The sequence below is a fragment of the Megalobrama amblycephala genome, linkage group LG17 (assembly GCF_018812025.1).
Source record: "Megalobrama amblycephala isolate DHTTF-2021 linkage group LG17, ASM1881202v1, whole genome shotgun sequence".
Lineage (NCBI taxonomy): Eukaryota > Metazoa > Chordata > Actinopteri > Cypriniformes > Xenocyprididae > Megalobrama > Megalobrama amblycephala.
In genome coordinates, this window is record NC_063060.1 from 35,878,458 (window position 1) to 35,893,503 (window position 15,046).

Consider the following 15,046-nt stretch of genomic DNA (forward strand, 5'->3'; position numbering starts at 1 on the left):
AGAATGCATCTGGACATTTCTGAACGGTTAGTGGATAAATTTATGTAGTTGCTGTGAAGTTTATTCAACTCATCGACTAGCATGTGCCGTCATGTTAATCTTTTGTGCAAATCCAGCGTTGAATTGACCCTCAGCAGTGAATTGACACTCACGAGCTGCTCCTGGTGTAAATGCACGCTAATTTTGGGCTTTTAGGGAGGAACGAAAGCACACCGCTGTGAAAGCGCACTAATGCATCACAGCTCAAGTTTCTTGCTGTCATTGCTGTAGAATCTGCTCTCTGTAGGATGTTGCAAATGTCCTTTGTCCTTTTCAGACACCTGATAGAACTGCCAGACTGGTGAATAAAGCAATTTTAGCTGCGCATAGAAAAAGATTTCTTCCGAGTTTTGTGTCGTCAGGTCGGCTCTTCTGAACGCCCTTTATGGAGACCACTGATCAAACTATATAAAGCTATTATCAGCCAAAAACGTCCATCAGCGTCCATCAACCCTTAGGTTTTTGCATTTGCAGATTTGTGGATTATAACTATTGCATTGATACATCGCATTTATACAAATTTGATGTAGGTAAAAAGTGCTACAAAAATGCTGCTAAAATGTAATATTAATTATATTTATTGTATGACTAATTTGTACATTACATTTACCGTTTACTCTCATCTAAGAGCTAATATTCATTTCATGCTCTTGGTTAGTATAAAAATGAATATCATTTGCTTTCCCCCATGCCTGGAAATACCAGCGTTCAAGCCTCTACAGGTCTTATCATAGTTTAAATACTCAGAACAATGCTTTGGCCGTTAACATTTGCAATGCAAATCTCTTTACTGACTTCTCATTTTGATGTCTACTACTAGTTTTCATATCAAGTTTATGAAAGTTTACAGTTTCATCAAAAACAGTTTGCGGTTTCCTTTTGTGTCCTCGTGTACAGCATAGCAGTGAATCTAGATCACGAGAGTACAATGAATGACCCGTTCTCGTATTTTTTCCTCATATAGCTCACATCTGTGTTATAAACAGTCTTTATCAATGAATCACTATCTTTGAAGTATCGCAAGAATTAGTGAGAACTACAAACAGTATTCTAACGGAAAATGAATGCTTTACTGGCTCGTAATTCCTTGGAAGGGAAAATATTAACTAGTGACTGTCCCCACACCGCCTCAAAAACACACAGCTTATGGCTTATTAAAAAACTGAACTTGCAGATTTCACATAGTCCTCTACCACCACCGATTGACCGCCTGCCTGATGTGGATAGTGAGCGCATTGTTTTCCTAATTCTCCCATAACAATGTACCGTGTTCAGATTTTCTTGAAGAGGACACCTCACCCTGACTCACGTGCGCTCTGTGCAGTTGGCATTGTGGATTTCCACTGATTCACTTGTTTTGGCTGATTGATACTTCCTCTTCTCTCCTCTTGCTGTTATATCCCATTGTCTGATGCGATGAGGCCGGAAAGAGAACATGTTGCTGTTATGTAAAGAATTGAATCTCAGAATAGAAGGGATTGTGTGTACCTTTCATATGTAAATGCATATAAAACAGGATGTTTTTCCTTCCAATATGGTGACAGGGACTATTTATTATATGTATCGGGATATATTGTGTGACTAAAAGACTATCGGTAAACCTGTGGCGATGAGAGTCTGGCTGTCTCTTTGGGATTGTAGTGTTGAGGAGTCTGTGAACATTTAGCCGCTGAGTTGTGCTGATACATATTTCAATGGAGCCTTTCCTTTAAGCCGAAAGACATACTACATATATGAATTTGAATGAGCCAGTCTCACTTGGGCTGGACATAAATATTTGAGGATGCCTTTTGATATCAACTGAAGATGAAAAAAAGATATTCACACCTGATATTTATTTTACTGTGTTTAAAAATGAATGCTTCATTCAATACTGCTGTTGAACCTTCAGACAAAATTTAGCCAGTTTGTTCATTCATTCACTACTATTCAGAAGTTTGAGGTCAGTAAGATTTGTTTTTAAAGAAATGAATACTTTTATTCAGCAAGGATGCATTAAATTAACCAAAACTTGAAGTAAAAACAGTTTCCACAAAAATATTAAGCAGCGCAACTGTTTTTGACTGGAGTAATAGCTGTGGGAGTGTTCAGCTTTGCCATCACAGGAATAAATTATATGTTAAAATAGAAAACGGTTATTTTAAATTGTAATATTATTTAAATTTGTATAATATAAAGTAATTTTTTACTGTATTTTTGATCAAATAAATGCAGCCTTTGTAAACAAAAGTGAAATGTTAAATTTCTGTTATACTAAATCTTGAAAATCTGCTTGTCGGATTGATTTGATTTCTATGACTGGAACCAACTGTCGTAATATTGACGACAACCAGAAAGATTCAGAATATATTTAAATGTCTGAGTGTATTATTATTATGGGGACATCCTCTTTTCATTTACAGTCTTCCCTTCTCCTGTCTAGCCTCTGTAGTGATTAAACATTATTCATGAAATCCTAGTTAGTCATTTAAAATATTTTAGTAAGACTGTGACCCATCGTTTGGTTTGTTCTTCATTTTGTAAAGCAATATGTGGTGTGGTTGCAGAATCCAGAACTGATTACTAACAGCCTCACCAACTGAAGAGTGAATTTTAGACTAGTTCCAGACATTTTTTTTTTTTTTTTTTTTTTTTTTTTTTTAGAATTGGATTAGGAAACTGAATGGCTGTTGCATAGGCAACAGAAAGTTTCTGTATCAGCATAGGCAAATGCGTGCAGCGTCTCAATGTTCCTATCCACGCGTTTGACACATCAGGGGATTTTGGCTTTTATCTGGTTCCTCATTTCTAGTTTCTGCTCTTACCTTTAAGAAGGGGACTCTTACCTTTTAAATGTGTCACACAACCTCAAAGGAGACGTCAGCGGCATCAGAGGTTAAGGCCTGAGCAAAATGCAAACGTGCAAATCTAGTGGAACGCAAGCGAAAGTTTCTTCTGCGGGTTCCACTGAGACATGTTCCTCCAGCAGTGGTTTATAATCAGTCTGCATTTGAGTTGACGTAAATTTCAGTGTTAAACCACTTTCTTCTATGCTAGGTTCACATGTAGAGACAACTAAAAGACAATGGTATCATTCGTGAACCATGTACACACAAATTTGTTTGCATGCAATTTGCATACAAATATTTTCACAATCAAATCATAATTCACTTTGAATAACTTTCATAATATTTTTTTATTTTTTTTTTTATGGGGGTTGTTGAGCATTTTATGCAAACGACTAACCACAATGACACAGTCACTTATTTAAAGTGCTCCAAATTCATTTTTATTAGAATGAGGTTAAGAACAAATTCATGTGTGTATGCAGTAATTTTCCTGTGTGTATAAATATGATGAAATATTATTACAAAATAAACACTGTGACACTTCAAAAAACATAGCATTTTATTTCAGCAGGCAGTTTATGGTAGGGGTGTAACAATATATTGTGTCACAATATATCACAATATAAAATAGTGACAATATGTATTGTGCATGGTTATATAAAGTATAATGTTGAATATAATGTATAATAATGCAATGGGGGAATATTTGTGGGTCCTGATAATGTCAAATATTTTATGTTACCAGTAAAATGTGGCCTACATTGTTTTAAATATATCTATAATAATTTATAATATAATAATTCTGTATTTTCAGCTTCAGAATCATGAATATTTTTATTCTGGTGTCACCATTGACCTGTGCAATGGGTTACCAGCACCAAGTCCAAGCCTATACATTTCCACCCTAATACCAAATTTAGCATTTTAATCAAAAGTACTTTTTTGTTAACTATTTACCATATGACTTATAATAATATCGTATCGTGAGTTCAGTATCGCGATATGTATCGAATCGTGACATGAGGGTATCATTATTACACCCCTATTTTATGGCTTATCCAGTGGTGTTGGTTTGTGAAACCTGTTCGGAAGTAATAATTTTTGAAGTTTCATTTGGTGCTTCTAGTGATTAAAAAAATGACACTAATTGAGGTAAATGACTTGGGGCCAACGGCTACAGCTACATTTAATCAATGAGAAACTAAATTATTATAGCAAAAAACAAGAAATGCAAAATGTTTCTTTTTCTGTAATTAAAGCTACTTTGGCAACTCTAGTAAAATAAATGATTACAGTACATGCAAACCTGTGATATGCAATTGTAGACTTTGGGGAGGATGTGTTGTTAATAGGTTACAAGCAGGTGATAAAGTGCATACTTTCTTCCCAGTGTGATCTCATATAGACATATTAGTCACATTTGAGTGAACTATTTACTAAAGCTTGGCATCGATTTGTTCTAAAGCCTTTCTCAAGTTTTGTGGTTTGTCTGTAATGTTTTTCTGTTGTTGTTCTTCACTCGAGTGACCATGTTGGGTTTGTGCTGACGAGTGGTGTATTACTCACTCCTTCCTGAAAATGTGTGGGGACCCTCCCCTCCAGTGGGCCACGGCCAAGAATGTAATACATACCTCTGGTGCATTTGAATACAGCACAGTAATTTCCAACCACACATGCATCTCTCTCACCACAGGGAGTAAGACACCTGATCTGAGTTCTCTCAGCGGAAAGAGAAACTAGACCTTACTACTAGACAAAAATAGACTGAAAAAAAAAACCCCATACAATCATTCCTTTACATTTTCCCCATTTCTATCATCAACCCACCTGGGTTTTTTTTAAATTTATTTTCTTCACATCAGGTGTAAAACATTGAGCTAGGACATTACCTGAATTCATGAGACTCAGCTAATGCGCCCATTCTAAAAATGGTTTGGATCTCACCCATTTGTTTTGAATGAAAACATTGTAATCAATATTTGACTACAGCAAATATTAGAGCTGCTGTACATGAGCGTTTAGATTGGGATTTGAGACTACTAAAATTGTTGATTTATACATTAAAACATTTTCTTTTGGAAGCCTTGCTTCTCAGATCTGGTGTAACCGTTTACTATCAGCCTGCATGTTTAACATGATTATTGAAGTGTGAGTATTCATTCACTGAATCGCAGTTATATTGTTTAATAGTACGTAATGAGTTTCTGTATCTCTCTGCAGAGTGAAAGACAACCGCAGAACTCAACGGAAATGAGTTGGGGTGTTGCCTTACAGGGTTTTGTTTTTGATCAGATGACTCTGATTCAACTCTGTGGTAATCGGCCGCTTTGCCGGATCCCATTTGGACGCTGACTGTGATTCCAGCTGATGGACATGGGACGTCATGTGATGTGAGCGCTGTGTGTGACGTGCTGTTACTGTGCTTTTCGGTTACGTCATCGCTGAAAGCCGGCTACGGATTCTCACCCTGTCCCAAAATGGAATTATGCTCCGCTGGACCGGCCATCGCTGGATATGACACAGCAGGTGTTCCTCCCAACATGGCACACAACTGGGGGGGAAAAAAGCCACATGTGAAGGTGCTGTAATGCTGTGGACTTCTGCAAGGATCAAGTCACGGGCCTTGGATTTTGAAGAGCTCCATCTGGCCCTGGTTGTGTCCTTATATAGCTCAAGATGTTATGACCAGGCCTGCAGAAAGCTGTGAAGTTTTTAGCAGAATTTGACTGACACATCATTTACTCCCTGTATGTTCATGCTGTACTGCCCTACAAAGCCAACTCAAGACATGAGTTATGACTCAAATTGGGTTTTTTTTTTTTTTTTTTTAAATGATCTGTCCTATGATCTGTCCTGTGACAGTCAGATTTTGAGAGTGTGACTTCTAAAAACTTTTTTCAGTTCAGTTCAAAACTTTTTTTTTTTTTCTCTCAATTGCAATGATGATTTGTTGTTTTGCCATTTTAGTACAGTATATTTCAAATTTCTTTTATTCATGATACTATTATTTAATGATGATGATGATAATAATAATCATAATATCATCAATGGTAACAACAAAAAACAAATCTACTAATAAGATTAGTTCTCTTGCTTCCATGTAATGCATTTACTGGTTAATTCCATGTCAAATCAACCAGAGGTTCCTGGCTCAAATTTTTGATTTTGTTAATAATTTTTCTAGAGTAAGATGAGCATAAATAGTGATGAAAGCCAAAATATTAAATGTCACAGATGTATATTTACCAAGTAATCCACTATCCACTCCATTCAGCACTCGTTTAGTGAGGTCTGATAGCGCTCTGACAACAGCAGTGATGTCTCGCGCTTATACTTCAATGAGTACTAGACATCACTTCCGTTGTCAGAGCGCGATCAGACCTCACTAACCGAGTGCTGAACGCAGTTGGACATAGTGGTGTTTTAGAGGTAAAAAATTACATAAATACTGTTCGGTTTCTCGCATAAATCGATCATTTCGTGTCTTAGGACATCAATGTGTCGTCACGAGCTGCAGGGTTTAATTTGGATTTGTCTATGCAAGGTTTTTCGAATCTTATTGATCCAAGTTCCCATTCACTCCCATTATTTGACTGACAGACGGCAACGGTTGCAGTTAAAAATCATCATTTGTGTTCTACTGAAGAAACAAAGTCACCTACATCTTGGATGCGCTGGGGGTAAGCAGATGAACATCAAATTTTCATTTTTGGGTGAACTATCCCTTTAAGATCTCCATATCTCTGGGATTGAACCATTGAGGGCCTTTAAAATGAAGATACCAAAAGGAAAGTTTAAGTTACAGGCATACAAACTTGAGGCATAAAACACAAGTGCTTTTTGACATTTTTGAACTGTCACCATTGGCATATAATGAAACAAAGATTGCAAAAGTCAACAGATTTTACTAATAGATCTTCCAGTCTCTGTGTACAAATAAAATAACGATGCTTCCATCTTTCTAAAGTCATTTTTACACCCCTGTCAATTGGCTCCAAATCTCAGGTGAAAATTGTCATTTTGCTCCCCCTCTACAAAATAGTGGATTACTCAGTAAATATACATCTGTGACATTTAATATTTTGGCTTTCATCACTATTTATGTTCGTCTTACTACAGAAAAAATACTAACAAAATCAAAAATTTGAGCCGAGGAAGTTTCCAAAATTTAGTTGATTTGATGTGATCGCAAGCCTCAGTTGCCCTCACTAGTGTGATGATTTATCAATGAACAGACAGTTTGCATTATCAGCGAGAGGGATGTTATAGTGTGTGATTTATAGCTTTAATCTGACAGTATATAAAAGTGTTACAGGGAAACATAAGGGTGTGCCTGAGGCCAGTCCAGGTGAGCGCGGTCTCATGTGTCGCTGTGTTCAGCTTTATTGACTTTCACTTGGAAAAAAAAAAAAAAAAAAAAAATAGGCACCACTGGTGTATTGTTCACTTCACTAGGACTTCCATACGTTTGTCTAGAGGGATTTATCTCATTAAGTAGTCATTGTTGCCTTTTGGTTTTTACCTCGTGGTTTTTGACCTGTGTGAACAAACACCATTTTTAAACATTAGGTCATTGTTACCCTAAACCAAAGTAATGGTTAGTCAAAGCAAACAAGGCATCTGTTTACAATACATAGTGTATTTGTCCCTGATCTTTCCATAAGAAAATGTAGATACATGCTTGTCCAATCAGCTTTTTGCATTCAGTCTCCATTATGTCATGGAAACTATCATCCAGATCAAATCTGTCAGTGCTATAACAACAAGTATGTTTAATGAGCAAATGAATCGTTTAGAGAGGTGTGGCATTGTTGTTTCACTTCAATTTGCTGCTTTATCTGCTGCTGAAGACACAGATTCAGTGTCCTCGGGTCTTTCTCCCAGCTGGAATTTTGAATAAAATGGTTTTATTAGTTTCTAAGAGCACTTCCTATTCACCATAGCAGATCTTCCTGGGTTTTTGTGTCTCCAGTGGGCGTCACTGAAGCTTTGAAACAGCTTGAAGGTCTTCCTCATCAATCTGACCCATTCCTCCCGTTTCTCTCTTTGCCACCAGCAACCTCTTCTTTACATGCTGTTCTTCTGTAGCACAAAACTCCCCACCGAATTCACCTTAAACCCTGAGCTATTCATAGTATGTTTCTTTATCCTTCCCATGATCCTTTCTGCTTCACAGTATTTCTTTCATTGTATGATTCTGAAAGGAAATATTTGATCATTTTGTACAGCTAGTTCCTGACTGTCCCTGATCTTTTTGATGTTTTTTTTTTTTTTTTTTCTGTTCCTGAGGTACACATTTTTCTTCTCAGCAGTGTGCCGCTCGCCCTTGTGAATTAAATGTCCTAGAGAGGCTGTTCCTGCCCCGTCGCTCTGAGGGGCCTCTGAGCGTTTTCCCCCGGTTGTGCGTGCAGCTGCACCGCAGTAAAACTTCTGCCGTCAGCAGCTGATAGTGATCTGTGTTTGCAATGCAGCATCTGCATAATCAGTATGCGTGTCTGTGTTCTCAGTGTAAGCAAGTTCTCTTGTTCGTACATTGGAGAACTTTCTCTTGTTTTACCTCACCCACATAGACTTGGCCTGGCACACCTCTAAAGCTACTCTGGCCACCTTGGAGCTGGTTTGGATTCTGTTCTGAAGAATGCCAAATCTGCAATTATCGTTCATGCTTGAATGAAATTCAGTTTGGGCTCACTGGGGCTCTTATTTTGTGTTAAGGGCTGAAAAGGCCTTGTTAATCACTTTTGCTTTTTTGATGTGGCACTACAGCATCTCTTTATTTGTACCCTGTCTCCCCAGTGTTGATCACATAGTGTTTGTACAAGGTCATCAATGCATATAAATACCATACAAAAGTTTGGGGTTTCTACATTTTTCTTCATTTTTTTTTAATTTTTTTATAAAGAAGTCCCTTATGTCAGCACCAATAGCCTCGTGGGCAGCATGCCAACATATAGTGCAGTTGTGCTTTGGGCGTCCTGAGTTCGAGTCCCGGCTCGTGGACCTTTCCCGTCCCCATCTTTCTCAAACTTGTCTACATACTGTCCTATCATAATAAATGGCAAAAATAAATCTTAAAAAAAAAGAAAAAATGAAGTCTCTTATGCTCACCAAAACAGCATTTATTTTATCAAAATAGTTAAAACTGTAAATATTGTGAAATATTATTACAGTTTAACTGTTTTCTATTTTAATATATTTTACATTTAATTTATTAATTTGATGACAAAGCTGAATTTTCAGCATTATTACTTCAGTCTTCACATGATATCACAAGATCCTTCAGAAATAATTCTATTATTCTGATTTGGTGCTCAAGAAACATTTCTTATTATTATCAATGTTGAAAATGGTTGTGCTGCTTAAAGGTGCTAAAGAGGATGTTTTGTTTTATACATTTTTGCAATATTACTTGAAACTGTCTTTACTAACTGATAAAAGACTATTTATTAGGTGCACTGAAAGGAATAATATTAATATACATCATCTGTGCACGAGGTAGGGCCTTAAAAACATCAGCCAATCGTTTACGCAATCATCGCGTAAACGATTGGCCCTCTGGCTTGTCAATCACTGCCATGACGTTCCTTGTGAGAGACGAGTGCGGCTGCGCGCTCCAGTAACTTTCCACGCTCCACAGGCGCCGCATGCAATGTTTTTGTCAGGAGACAGGAGTAACAACTGCAGATTATGAGTTACCTGCGGTGAGTCCGACATAATGAATCCACTAACACGACACAGCGAATGCCGGTGGTAAACACTCGTGTTCCAATACGAGTGTTTACGAGTTTTGGGAGGCGTTCCTTCGAAGGAGGGGGGTTGTTCTTACGCATGCGCTCATTTCAAAAACTCAGTAATGGTCTTTGGTTTCTCAGTCGACGAAAAGATCCTCTTTAGCACCTTTAATATTTTTCTTGAAACCGTGCATCATTTGTTTTCAGGATTCAATATTTTGGAACAATGCAAACGTCTTTACTGACACTTTTGATCAGTGTAATACATCTGTGCTGAATTAAAAATTTGTATTTTTCCACAAAAATAAGTACTGAACCCAAACCTTTGAACTCTGTGTGTGTATGTCTGTAATCCATGAGCTTCCTCCAGTGTATAACATATTTATTTTTAATTTTTAAGCCACACTGATATCCACTGATTTTCTTTTGTTTTCTTTTTCTTTTTTTAGCAGTGAAAGTAAATGTATCCGATCAAACCATTGGAACTGAAACTCTTTTAAAGGGATCATGAACTGGATATTTTATTTCCTGAGGTGCACTTATAATGTTGCAGTTTTTCTCAATCGATTTGACACATTTCTCCAAATTAATGTAGTTGCTCTCAAAACAATTAATACACTCTTATGTTGGCAAAACAGTTCAGTATTCACTGCATAATGAAGCACTGCAGTTTTTTTCTATTAATGCATTTATCAAAAATAAATACTAACAACAAAACTACAAGTGTGTTCTCTGTTGACTTGAAAAATTCAGCTGTAGATACACAAATACATGAATGAAAATACATGTTTTTCTTCTTAATTCTTTAATGGCAAGTAACGATGAGTTCTAGCAAAAAAATGAGTAAAGAAATAAATGTACTGTAATCATTGACTCATTGAACTTTATAGATCTTGCCTCTTATTTACATCTGGCCAAAGAATTTGGCAAATCAGCATCTCAGCATATATTTACACGAGTCATGCATCGTGAGAAAAAAGCAGTGAATGTTGGATCCATCCTTGTGCCTCAACTTCTCCACAAGCCTCTTCCATCACTTGAAGAAGACTAACTTGGTTGTAAGGGTTATGATCATATGCTTTCCATCTCCAAGAGAAGAATATACTGGTAGGAACACCATCCTGAATAGTGGATGATGCTCAAACCACTCTTGTACCGGTGCTGAATGGTGAAAGTGGACATTGTCCCACACAACTATGCTCAGTTTGCTCCTGATCACCCTGTGGAAAGTTGATTTCATTGAGGGAGTTTAAACAATTTAGAAGCCTTTCTGTTTTGCAGCCCCAAGACAGCGTTGTGTGCCACACCATCAGTGGATTGGAGCACTAGGACGTTTATTAAAAATAAACTGAATCCATTTCTCTCTGGCATCGGTATCCTTTGGCAGCTCATACAAAGATGATGTTTTTCCACAGCCAGGAACAACACAACATCTGCTTGGCATCGTAATCTTGAAATGCTCACAATCTTATCATAAACAACTACTTTAGATCCACTCGCTGCTCATTGACTGAACATCAGTGGGCGGAGACAACGATGCGATGATGTAAAAGTAGCCATAGTTGTCTTGCTCCAGAGCAAAGACTATAGAATAACACACGACGTGTCACTCGTATTGTTTTGAATGGGAGAAAGTGTAACGCGCAATATGGCGGAAATAAGTCCCGCCTTCTAAATAAGAGCCAATCGCCGACTGGTAAAGTCATCGCGTCACTTCAGCGGCCGTTAGAATCACCGGTTTCCTTGCCTCCGAAGAGACGCGCATTTAGGTCTGCGCATGCGCATTAGCTTGATCCAGCCTGAAAATTTTTTTTTGTCATGATTCGAGTGTTTAGAAACTAAATTTATGAGCCGGTTGTTGTTAGATTTCATTGGTGATTTCAAATATGAAATTTAATCGTAAGGTTGGCGAACAGCTTTGGAGAATTTGATGTTTCCCCATTCAAAAAGATTGCATGATGCCCAGGATGCCCGAGAGGCGTTTCAAAGATGGCCGCCGAGTGAAATGACTTTGTCCAGAGCCATTTGTATGCAAATGATTGTGCCCCTGTGACGTCACATGCCACCTCGGATATAAACAAAGCTTTTTTATAGCCTGATTAAATAAATGTTTTGTTTTTAGTGATGAGAACATTTTAAGTTACGGAACTTGCAGGATGTATTAATGATACAAATACCTCTTATATGCCAAAAGATCAAGGAAAATTTGATTTCTCATGTCTTGACCCTTTTAATATCTCTTATATCGACCGTGTACATGCACATTCTGAACCCAATTATGCTTAATTATGCTTAATATTGTGCGTTTTATCCCCAGTCCACTGCCGCGTCTCGCATTTTTCAAAGCAAAAACATGTTCTGTGTGAACCAGCCCTAAGGTTTACTTGATATATATCATCCTATACGAACATTAAACCAGTCAGTTAATATTGCAGTTTAATTTGCTTATTGCCAACGCTGATGTCAAAAGTGTTTCGTAAACACTGCTTAATTGCTACAAATGTTATGAGATCACAGAATTGCCTCTTCAAACTGCCTGCACAACATTTATTGAAAAAATCCATTCAGCACATGGCAAGTCTTGACAAGGAAAGCAGTTTAAATTACCATCTCTTTCTATCCCTCACCGTGATAAATTATGCAGGAGGAGGATTCATAGATCTTAGCATCGCAGGGTAATTACCTTTTAAACAAGCGCACAAATGGAGCAATTACAATGTTTCAGATCCCATAGGGAGGCATTTACATTGGTAATCAAAAGGACAGCAATTCTGGTAAACACAAATGGTGTGAATCGTTATTTAAATATTCAAATCGGATCCCTCTCTCCAATCCCCAATTGCCCCCCTGAGCCAGATGAAACAGCTGACCTATTTGTCAATGACCCCTTACTAGAAAACAACACGTACCCTTAGCAGTGAATCCGGGAAGACAGGATTTTCATGGCTTTGTGAGGATGAGTGTGACATTCTCAGATTTCATGCTGTTATTCAACAGCTGGTGGGTCGATGCCAGCTTCACATGCGTCACGTGTAGCTGCAGTCACCTGACCTGTGTGGCGGTATTGTTGACGGCAATCGCCTGAAGACTGACTGACATTTAACTGAAGAATAACTGCCAGGCCAAATCATCTGTGTGTGCATTATAGGAACAATGAGTCCTCTGTATGTTCTATTTGCTCAGAATAAACTGTTTGTCACATGAGGATTTTCATGTTTAGCAGGGTGTCTTTACTTTTTACGCTTCAGGCTCTTGAAAGCAGCTTGTAGGTCTTGTTGACAGTTCATAGTTACAGTTGTAAAAGGGTTAACTGTTTTCTCCGGACTCTGTTTGTTGCCTGCAGGCTTGAACTTCGTGTTGATTTGACCCCTGTTAAAGGATAAAAGAGATGTCTGACTATCAGCAGCACTGCAACAAATTCCTCGAGATCAGTACAGACTGACCGTAAACTCTCGCAAATATTTCCGCTCTCATCTGGTTTGTTTTCGCATGCACTGTAGCAACCAGAATGTATCTGTACAAACAGACTTTCTGTGATCAGAATAATTCATGTCCCACCCACTTAATTAATATTCTGTGTTAGATTATCTTGAGATTGCTCATTGGTTGATTTGTATCTTCTGATAAAGGGTCTTTGCTATTCTTATCCTATAATTTAAAAATCAGTGAGTGGTAAAGTGTTAGTATGCTTCGCTTTATTTCGTATATACTGTATGTATGTGGCCACATGGCCTTGTTTTTGTATGCTTGTTGACGTCTGTTTGAGCAGACAGTCAGGTGAATGACACATATACTACTGTTCAAAAGTTTAAAGATCTTTTTGATGCAATAATAAAAAAAAAAGTTCATAAAGAGATCTTAAAGGTGCCATAGAATTAAAAATTGAATTTACCTTGGCATAGTTGAAAACAAGAGTTCAGTACATGGAAATGACATACAGTGAGTCTCAAACACCATTGTTTCCTCCTTCTAATGTTAATCTCATTTGTTTAAAAGACCTCCGAAGAACAGGCGAATTTCAACATAACACCGACTGTTACTGTTACGTTACGTCGGGATCATTAATATGCACGCCCCCAATATTTGCATATGCCAGTCCATGTTCAAGGCATTAGACAAGGGCAGCCAGTATTAACGTCTGGATCTGTGCACAGCTGAATCATCAGACTAGGTAAGCAGGCAAGGACAATAGCGAAAAATGGCAGATGGAGCAATAATAACTGACATGATCCATGATATTTTTAGTGATATTTGTAAATTGTCTTTGTCTTGCTAATGTACTGTTAAATGTGGTTAAAGTTACTATCGTTTCTTACTGTATTCACGGAGACGAGAGCCGTTGCTATTTTTATTATTATTTTTATTTATTTATTTGGCAGGGAGCACGTGATTTAAAGGGGACGCGCGCTGAATCGGTGCATAGTTAATGATGCCCCAAAATAGTCAGTTAAAAAAATTAATTTAAAAAAAATCTATGGGGTATTTTGAGCTGAAACTTCAGACACATTCAGAGGACACCTTAGACTTATATTACATCTTGTAAAAACTGGTTCTTGGGCACCTTTAATCTAACATGATAAAATTGGCAAAACATTCCATGCCCTTTTTGTATTTTAGCTAGTAAGTATGTGCTTTAGTGCTGTCAAATCAAATAATCACGATTAATCGTATCTAACATAAGTTTGTTTATATAATATATGTGTGTGTGTGTCTGTGTGTGTATATATAATATACACATAATATTAGGGCTGTTGCGATTATTTGGTAATCGAGTAATGATAGATTATTTTGACGATTTGACGATGTGGTAATACATATAGACCCAAGCAAACAATATACTTTAAAGGTCCCGTTTTTCGTGGTTTTTTGAAGCTTTGATTGTGTTTATAGTGTGCAATATAACGTGTTCATGTTTTGCGTGTAATGAAACACAGTATTTTTCACGTAATTTACTTAACTGTATACCGCTGTTTCCACGGTCATAAAAACGGGCTGATGACTTCCCTGTTCTATGAAGTCCCTCCTTCAGAAATACGTAACGAGTTCTGATTGTGCCAGCGGTTCCTGTGTTGTGATTCGACAGCAGCTTAGCGAACCTTGCCCGGAAAGGTCACGCCTCTTACCATAACGTGGAGATGCACGCGCTCAGTGTTATTGTAAACATGTCTTTAATTTTACCCTATCAATTTGAGCCGGAATCAGACCCGGTGATTGGACTGCGGGATGAAAATAACAGCGTTTCGACGACATGGCGACAAACACACTCTACAAACGCAACTCTTGTGTATTCCTGTGGGCGGAGGTTAGTCAAAAAACTGTTTTAGTGACGTCATTAAAGAAGGAAGTAGAGGGATGTAGTCCAAACTGGCCGTTCGATGTAGGCGACTTCTGTTAAATAAAATATCTCACTTGGCATTGAACTTTGAGCTTTAAAATTTTACAGATTTT